Source organism: Bombus terrestris, chromosome 3 (assembly GCF_910591885.1).
Source record: "Bombus terrestris chromosome 3, iyBomTerr1.2, whole genome shotgun sequence".
Taxonomy (NCBI): Eukaryota; Metazoa; Arthropoda; class Insecta; order Hymenoptera; family Apidae; genus Bombus; species Bombus terrestris.
Window position 1 is genome coordinate 17271799 of NC_063271.1, and position 9728 is coordinate 17281526.

The window sequence follows — 9728 nt, forward strand, 5'->3', positions numbered from 1 at the left end:
GGAAAAATAAAGTTTTCTTCTTTCTTTTAAAATTTCCTTTTATTTTACGTGACACTAACAACTTTACTCTCAACAACGCTAACACCTCTTGCAACTCGACAACGCTATCCACTCTACTTTTCGACTCCTCGATTAACTCTGATCTCTCGATTCACTCTCACTTCTCGATCAACGGCTCAACGCTCCCGATCAACCGCTCAACGCTTTTCGATCAACAACTCTTTGAATTCAAATCGTCTCCCTCTATTAGCATTATTTTTTCCTCTCTTTAATCCCATCCTGTTAACGCTCTGCAAGAACTAGGTGACTTTAGTCACATAGACTTTTTATCTATATAAACTAATAACCGAAGGACAGACGACACTGTTTTGATCGATATCTGATCATTTCTTCTTATGATACTACAATATTGTGTTAATTATTATTTATTATTTTTCCTTAGTTCATCAACTATAAATAGTTAATGGTTTAATGGTTAATTGTAATTAGTTGCAAAGTTTTAATTTATGGTTTATTTTTCATGGCTGATCTCTATTAATTTCTAATATTCCTGTTACCATATAATAATGATGTATTATATTGTGTTAATTATTATTTTTTTCTCGTTACAATTTTCCATTTGTATTATCATTTTATTAAATATTTATTTCTTCATCGAAAATATAATTTATTTTACAATGTACAAAAGTTACTACATGCACGTGTTGATCAGCATCACTTCCAAAATGGCCGCTTATGAATGTCTCTAGTATATAATGACTTCTATCAATGTCGAATTTATTATTTATCTGTTAACTATTTGTAACTTTATTTTAGTATATGCCGCATAATTAAAGTGGGATTAATATTATTTTGTATTTATTTTAGTGTATAATTATTGTATGTATTTCATTGCGCATGCGTAAAAGCTACTTCGTGCTCGCGGCGATCAGCATTACTTCCAAAATGGCCGCTTGTGAATGTTTTGGGTGTTTTTTAACTTTAATTCAATACCGGAATGATTATTTATCTGTTACATGTTTTTACCTCTATTTAGTGCAATTGAAAATTGAAACGACAATAATATTGTTTTTGTGTTCATTATAATGTATATACATGTACTGTGTGTTATTTTAATATAATAGCAAGTGGATTGCGTTATTGTTGAAATTTATAATTTATTAATAGCACTGTTTCACTGCTTTGTTTTGAGTGGTTTATTTTTACAGAGTATTTGCTTAATTAATTTAATTTAATATGTGCATAGTGTGTTATCACTAGTCACTACTACGTAACATAACCTTATTTCTTTACACCAACTTAATACATTAAGACTATAATATCTTAGTACAATATAATAATTTCTTATTTTAATCACGTTTGTCGTTGATACTCAGTTAATCTGTCGTGATTAATTTCTAACCTATTTCTATATTTATTGGCTGTTTCTATTTCCTTCTTATTAGTTTGTCGTTACTTTGTATTTGTGATTTGTTGTTATATCTGTATGGTATAATTTTGGAACTAACCTATATATTGTTAATTAAAATTGTTTATTCAATTATTGTTTATAGGTTCTTGGGTTCTATTTCTTCAATGCTGTGTTATCCGCTTGGAACAATTATGCGATGCGTGTTTGGTGTCATCTGGTTCATTACATCGTCAACACTTATTATAAGTACTTTTATTTATCCTAGGTCTGTAGGTATATATATACACACTTATAAAACGCCATATTCCATAAGTACTCGCATAGTGAAATAGTCTGTCCTTTTTTTGTTTACTAGGACCGTTTCATCGATGTTGAATTATTTTATTATAATGTCATTAATTTTTCCTTGATTTTCCAGTTTCCTGTTGACGTCTTGACTGTTTCGGTAATATCTGCTGCAGTAGTCCGTGAGTATTCTCTTAAATTTGGTAGTAGACTTCTTATAACTGTATTGGCTTTAGTGTATACCTTTCGATGTGAGTAATAAACTTATTATTATTAATTTCTATTCCAAGGTGGTTTACAGCGTTCTTCCCCTTTTTAGGTTATGATTGTTTACTTCAATATTTATTACCTTCGGTATCTTCGTACCTGTGAGTAAAATAGTTTCAAGTCTTTCCAATGGTCAACCATAAGTTCCGTTACCTTGTAAATATTGTTGTCAGGGATCAATTATTGACCATTATTCTTGCTTCTTTTAGTTTAATTTTAATATTGTTATAAATGTTAAATATTAATGCAATTTTCCATTTGTTTCAGCTGACCGTTGTATGTTATGTTTTACGAAAATGGATCCGTATCCAATCCTTGTGGAATTCCTGCATGTACTTTTTCTTTCATGATAATTAATTGCGTACAAGCCTTGTTGATTTATAAGGTTCCTTTTCTTTTAATCTCTTCCAATATCTTGTTTATTTTATTGAATTAACGCATTTTGTATTCAAATAGAGGCTAGAATACATAGTAATTCCCCTTTCTTTCTTTTAGGTTTTCGCTATCTTCATTATTCGACAAGTAGTATTATACCATATACCACCGTACTACGTTGCCCCTTGAAATCATTCTGGTGGTCTATCTCGATGGTCTGCTAGTTTTAACTTGCTCAAGTGTACTGTTCGCGGAATCCCTTTCACTTCAATCTTGACGTCTTGGATTTGCAAAATTTTTAACACTTTATGGGGTCCTGTATATTGATCTGAGAATTTTCCTTTAGTAGGTTTCTTTAGTAGATATACCTCCAGATCTCCTATTTTAAAATTTTGTGGGTTGATTCATCTGTCGTAATATTCCTTTGACTTTAACTTGGATTTCATCAAATTTTCTCTTGCCATTTGTTGCACGGTGTTGATTTTATCGAACAGGTCTCTGAGATATTCCACATATGTTGGTTCCATGTTCTCTTCGATTATCATTTCGCTAGTAGGTTCTCTGGCCAAGTGCCCAAAGACTAATTCGTGCGGGGAGAATTTCGTTCCTTCGTGTACAGAGGTATTGTAAGAAAGTATGGCTAATTCTACCCATTCGTCCCAGTTTCTGGAATTTTCAATGTACAATTTGAGATATTCGGATAATACATGATGGGATCTTTCGATTGAACCGTTGCTTTGTGAATGGTATGCCGACGTGGTGTACTGTTTGATGCGAAATCTCTTTGCTACTTTCTTCATTAGCGAGGATGTAAAGTTTGCTCTCTGGTCGGTAAGAATGGCTCTCGGTGACCCGAATTGGCAAATAAATCGTTTTGCGAAAACGTCCGCTATATCGGCTGGAGAGATCCCTTCCATCGGAATTCCGATCGAATACTTTGTCAATAAATTTTGAATAGTTAATATATATTCATTTCCCTTTAGTGTCTTTGGCAATGGACCGACGATATCCATACTAATTTTGTCGAACGCTTACCTGATGTGTCTGTGAGCTTCTTCAATTGACATTTCTTACATGTTCTTACGTAATCTTGGATCTCTTTCGTAATGTTCTCCCAATAATAGTGTTGTCGTATCCCTTGATAAGTTTCTGTTACTCCTTTTTGTCCTGCCACGGATGATTCGTTATTTTCTCATATTATGTTGCTTTGTGTTTCCACTGGTGGGGTGATTATTTCCCCGGTACAGATGGTGATATCTATGGTTTTTCCCGTAAATGCTTCCTTCAATTTCCTGATTGTATATCGCCAGGGTATTTCTTCCAAGTTTCCTTTGCTAATGCTAAAGGACGTTAATTGTTTTTCGTTTACTACATCCATTAAGAATTTCAATGAATTTAATAAATTTTCTGGCGTTATAGGAATATTTCGATCTTTCCTTACGGGTAGGGGTATGATGTATTTTCTGCAATCTTGATTCAATCTTGCTCTTTCCAACATTAGATCTTCATAATGCGGTAGTTTCCCTGCTTTCTTCATTTCTAAGGCTCCTTTATCTATCGGAGTGCCTTGTATATCAACGAATATTACTTTATGATCATTCACTCTCGTAATTGAGTCTTGTGTTTCCGAAATTTTTAGTTCCGTAAGTACCGTAGGTCTTGCGTCTTTTCCTCGTTGCTGAGTTGGTTCGGAGTCTGCCATAGAGGGTTCTTATTCACTTGTTGTATCGATGTCCTTTATTTCTCGATTGATTACTTCCTCGTTTGTGTTTACATCGATTTCGGCTAATGCTTGGTCAAAATATTTTATGGGTGTTTCTTCTAAAGTAAGATATTTTCGAATAGAAGTTTTTCCTTGTTTTCCATGTATATCGTATTGCGATAATTCGCGTGATTTAGCTTCGAATATGGGAGAGTCCTTGGTTGACGTATCTAGTTCAAATCTTTTTGGGGCAGGATATCGAATCAGTGAATCTTCTTCTCTCTTCCTGATTGGTAGGTAGGCCTCCGGGGGGTTTCTAATAATGCGTCCGCATTATCGTTCGCTCTGCCTTCTTTGTATATAATATCGAATTCAAACAATTCCGACAATTTTAATTTTCATTTCTAGATTCTTGAAGTAGGATCCTTAATAGAATGCATCCACACTAAAAGTTTATGGTCGGTTATGGTAGTAAACTTTCTTCCGTATAGATACGGTCGGAAGTGCATTGCACTATAGACGATTGCCAAACACTCCTTTTTTCGTTTCGTTCAGCAGAGTTTAATGGTCTTGAGGCGTATGTTATCGGTAGGTCTTTTCCGACTCAATACGCCGCTTATTGCATATCCTGATGCGTCTGTCGTAAGGTTGAAAAGTTTAGAAAAATCCGGATATTGTAGAATAGATTTTGTCATTAGTGCTGTTTTTACATTGTTAAATGCATTTTCTTGGTCTTACGACCATTTAAAGGGAATATCTTTCTTCAATAGTTGTGTTAATGGTTTTGCGATTTTGGAAAAATTGGGTATAAATCTTCTATAGTATTTTGCTAGTCCCAGAAATTGCTTGATATTCTTTGCTTTCTTGGGTAGTGGAAATTTTGAGACTACTTCGATCTTCTTTGGATCTGGTTTTACACCGTCTGCACTGATTATATGCCCTAAATAACTTACTTCATGTCGTAGGAATTCACATTTATCAGGCTGTAATCGTAGTCTGGCTTGCCTTAATCTTTCCATTAATTTGTTAAATTTAATTTCATGTTCGTGAAGAGATCTTGAATAAATCACTATATCATTCAGATAGACGAATAATTCTGCTTCTTGCAATCCTGATAGCACTGAGTTCATTAAGCATTGAAATGTTGCTGGAGCATTTTTTAATCCAAAGGGCATTCTTTTGAATTTAAAGTGTCCGTACGGTGTTGAGAATGTAGTCTTGTGAGCATCCTCCTGTGCCATTCGGATGTAGTGGAAGCCCGATGCCAAATCAAACGTGGAAAAATATTTTGCAGTTCCTAATTGATCCAATATCTCTGTAATATTGCGAAGTGGATAAGCATCGCCGATTGTTTTATCGTTAAGCTTCCTATAATCAATAACTAATCTCCAACGTTTGTTTCCTTGCGAGTCTGGTTTCTTCAGCACAATCCATAACGGAGAATTGTACGGAGATATCGATGGTTCTACGACATCAGTATCCAGTAATTCTTGAATTTGGCGATTTATCTCTTCTCGATGTACAGGTGGGTAACGATACTGTTTAATCCATTTGCATCATGGCTCTACTTTAGACTGGTCCTTATCATCGCGCATGGTCGGTCGTAGGTGCAGTAAATAACATCCGAATTCTTCATGGAGTTTATAGAAAATTTACTGTTTAAAACGATTGGTAAACAATGTTACTTCGCAAACATCGCATCTTACATCCTTTATAACACAGGAAAAAAGACAAAATTATTTATTTAAAAAAAATAAGAAATAAGAAATTAAATCATATTATTTCTTGTGGAATTCTTTAAAATGGTCAATACAATAAACTGATATAGGCGAGATGCTGACAAACAGATCAAACGTGAACTCTCACATCCGAAGAATACTTAGCGACTGAAATAAAAAGCAGTCGCAGCGCGCGGATTAATCCGCGCTTGGATGCAAATGGGTTAATATTGATCGGTATATTGTCCGTTGTAATTATTCGATGCTCTAGAATTTCGGTTCCTTCCAACGTGTCTCCTGGAATATGAAATCTATCTTGATTCCTCCAAATTAATTCTTCGACGTTTTTTCTCTTCTCCTTGTTCAAGTGTTCGAGTTGCAATAATTAAATTATTTTGTCGAACCTATTTTCCTTTGATTTTGGAATTACATTGTAGTAAGGGGGCGTGCTAGGGGGCGAAGTGAGTTTTTCAAATTCTTTAATTACCATTGTAGGCGTAGTGAATTCATAATCTCTCGATGTGGTATTTATTATTTTCATATATCCTCGGCCCTTATAGTTCCTCAGAACTGCATTACCGAAATAGACTCCCTTGATTGGCTGGATTTTGGGAATAAATCCCTCTTTTATCTCCGGATTTGCAATGTTAATTGAACATGGTACCGAACTTCGTTTCGGCACAATTATCTTTTCTCTTGTATCGAAGGGGATATAGATATTTCCCCACTTAATATGCTTTTGCTCGTAATCCAAACAAGCTTTGCATCCTGCGAAAAATTCGGATTCTAAGATTCCGTCTTGATCGATCAGCAATGAGTCATCAACTACGTGAAAAATAACTGGACGGCCCGCAACCTGTATTACTGTTTGCCTTAGTGCACCAAGCTCGTTGCCGTAATTCCTCGAATTTCAATTGATTCTTGCTCATTGATTCTCGCTGAGTCGAGTAAAGCAGGTTTCTTAATAATATTGATTTCTGATCCGGAGTCTAATAATAAACTTGTCTTAGTTTTTAGGTCTGGGAAGACTATTCGTGCAGTTGGAGTACTTGGAGAATCGTTCAAGTTTATTGAAATAATCCGGAGAAGTTGTCGTCCGAATCTGAGTCCGACTCTTGGTGCTTCTTCTTCATCGATTCTTGTATTTTCTTTTCCTCCTGGTTTTGAAATTCTTGACCTTCTGTTTGTTTCTTCGCGTGGCTGCAAGATGGTTTTCCCACAGTATTTAATGGTTCCTTTGATTTTGCAGCAGGCATTGTATTCGTCCTGTTCTCCGCTAGGTGCTGGTCTTCTTGTCACCGCCTGTACTCTTGGGCGATTCGGAGCATCGTTCCTTCGAGATTCGCCCTGTTCTCCCGAAGGACGTGCTCGGTTTCCCGATTGTTCGGATGCATAGGGTACGATTATTCCAGCGTCTACTCGTGCTTTGAATGTGTAACAATCTTTTATTAAATGCCCAGGTTTTTTGCAATAATTACATGTTAACGTATTTTGTTTCGGAGCGTTTGGACGATTTTGCAACGGCGGTATAAATATTCGATCTTGGCGGTTGTTCCCGATGTTATTATTATTGTTCGGGGGACGAACATTGTCACAGTTGTAATTGTTCGGAGGTGTTGGATGTTGATATCGTGTTCTGTCGTTTGCTCTTTTTAATTCTTGTGTTGCTTTAACGGTTTGGCGATACGCGTCTTCTAAAGAATGGTATCCTGCTACCTTTACTCGCAAATATATCTCGTTTGGGAGTCCCTTAACGAAGGTCTCCCTTATGTCCCAGTCTATTGTGTCTTGAATATCCTGAAAAATGATGCCGTAATCACATCTTTCTCCGTCCATTATTGCTAACCTAAGATTTCTGACACGATCCATATAGTCTAGTATGTCTTCTCCCGATCGTTGGAATATTGTTCCTTATTCTCCCTTATATTCGTTAAGAGATTTCTCTGGGCCGAACATATTTTTTAATTTGTTTCCGAAATCGTTCAAACTGTTTACCTGACTGTCCTCTACGGCGAGGAACGCGTGTCCGCGAAGCTTATTCATTAATAATTTTACCAGTTGAGGTTCTTGATGTCGCGGAATCATGTTTCGCGCGCGTTCACATACTCTTAAAAATTGAAATACTAAGGGTCGATGTCTGTCGACTACTGGTACTGACTAGATCGCACCTTTTAACTTAATTGGTTGTGAGCTACCGTCTATCGGTGTTGTCTCTTGCTGAATTAACAGCGGTGTTATTAGGTGTCTCGATTTCTATCTTTGCTTTGAGTGAAGGCAAGTCGTCTTGTAATTTATGGAGTTTTGTGTTTATGTCGGTTATCACATGAAAGTTTGCATCCTACGCTTTAAGTTTTTCTGTCAACGTCAAGAGCATGTCCTCGACCAATGATTCCAATGCGATCGGCATATTTTCTATTTATATTTTGTCAATAACTGTAAGAACTTTAATCCTCTGTGAGCGTATCCTACCGTTGCCACCAAAAATTTGATATGTTACGTTTTCAATTTGATGCTTTCAATTATGTTTGCCTTTAAATTTAATCGAAAAAGAAAGTATTCGAGATATAAATTAACTTTCGATCAGTACGATAGTTGCTGTCACCAGAAATAGTCTAAGGACTATTTCAAAAAATTTTTTTTCCCTTTTTTATATATTTATATATTTTAAGAGTGCTGATGTATTATGAGTGCTGTTGCAATTGGCGACTAGTAGAAGTCAACGAGGTTGATTAATCCCTCGTGAAGCGAAACGCGGTTTCGAGTTGGCGACTTGTAGAAATCAACGAGGTTGGTTCACCCCTCGGGAAGCTAAGCGCGGTCTCTAATTGAAGACTGATAGTAACCAACGAGGTTGGTTCACCCCTCGGGAAGCTAAGCGCGGTCACTAATTGAAGACTGATAGTAACCAACGAGGTTGGTTCACCCCTCTGGGAGCAAAACGCGGTCTCTAGTTGATTCAAAGGGTCGCTCTTTCTATAATAGCCTTAATGGAATCCCAGATTTTGCCCATTCAGTGAGTGCTTCAAGTTGAAAAATTCCGAATAATTGTATTCTGTAGACTTTACTTCAATAAATTATGTGTTCGTGGATAAACTACCATTTAAAGTGACTGGCAAATAAATTCCATTTTTCGGCTAACCTGCTATGTGCAGGAATACTGGCACGGGAGAGGATTAAAGTTGCTCGAAATACATAATTGATGTGGATCTATTCGGTTCGACTGGGATATTTTATTATTTATTCAGGTCTTACTCGATAATAATAGCTACAGTGTTGATTATAAATGTCATAACATATAACATGCGAGTGTATACGTACAATTAATATTCAAATCTCTATTTGGATTGATCTTACAGATATTTTGGTGTGAAATGGTTGGTCTAGTTTAATTTCGTTAACGACAAAATCTATCTCTACTGGTCGTGTCTCCGAATTCGTTTAGCGCGGATGCAGCGTGTATTTAGCAAATGCATGTTCGGTGCGAAATGGTTCGTTTAATTCTTCTCTTCGCTTTTTCTCTTCTTTTTTAATTTTGGCAGCGATCAATCGTTTAAACTAATGTTTAGCTTGCTTTTTATTAAGGTGACTATTGTCTCTATGATTCTTTCTTGCTTTTGATTTTTAATATAATCAGAATAATTACTTTATCTCTCCATCTAGTGTCAGCAGTACGGCCATCTAGGTTTTCCTCGTATTGTATAGATTTCATTCCTGTTTTCCTTTGCATATGGTAAATTATAGGGATGTTATTTTGGTCTTGGAGGTAGTTTCTTTCGTCTAGGTATAGAAAGGCTTCGGGGGGGATGTAGCCTGTTAACAGAGTATTTTTGAAGTATGCGTCGTTTGGGAATAGGCAGCCGAAGATTAGGCTATTTTCTTTGATCTTCGCGGCTTCCACGAAGTGGTTTCTTATTAGTTTTAGGATGTGACAGTCGATGCGGTGGATGCTGGCTAAGTCGTATATTTTTTT

General features: G+C 36.0%; 1 long non-coding RNA gene across 3 annotated transcripts; it reads left to right on the plus strand.

Moving 5' to 3' along the window:
• The first annotated feature begins 799 nt into the window (after window positions 1-799).
• LOC125384666 lies at window positions 800-9509 on the plus strand. Of its 3 annotated transcripts, none has more exons than XR_007223306.1 (3): window positions 800-1097; window positions 1554-2348; window positions 2459-9509. It is a non-coding gene; the product is annotated as an uncharacterized LOC125384666 (long non-coding RNA). The 3 variants fall into 3 exon arrangements; XR_007223305.1 differs by having other exon boundaries at window positions 802-1087; XR_007223307.1 differs by having other exon boundaries at window positions 814-2064; window positions 2231-2348.
• Window positions 9510-9728: the final 219 nt, after the last annotated feature.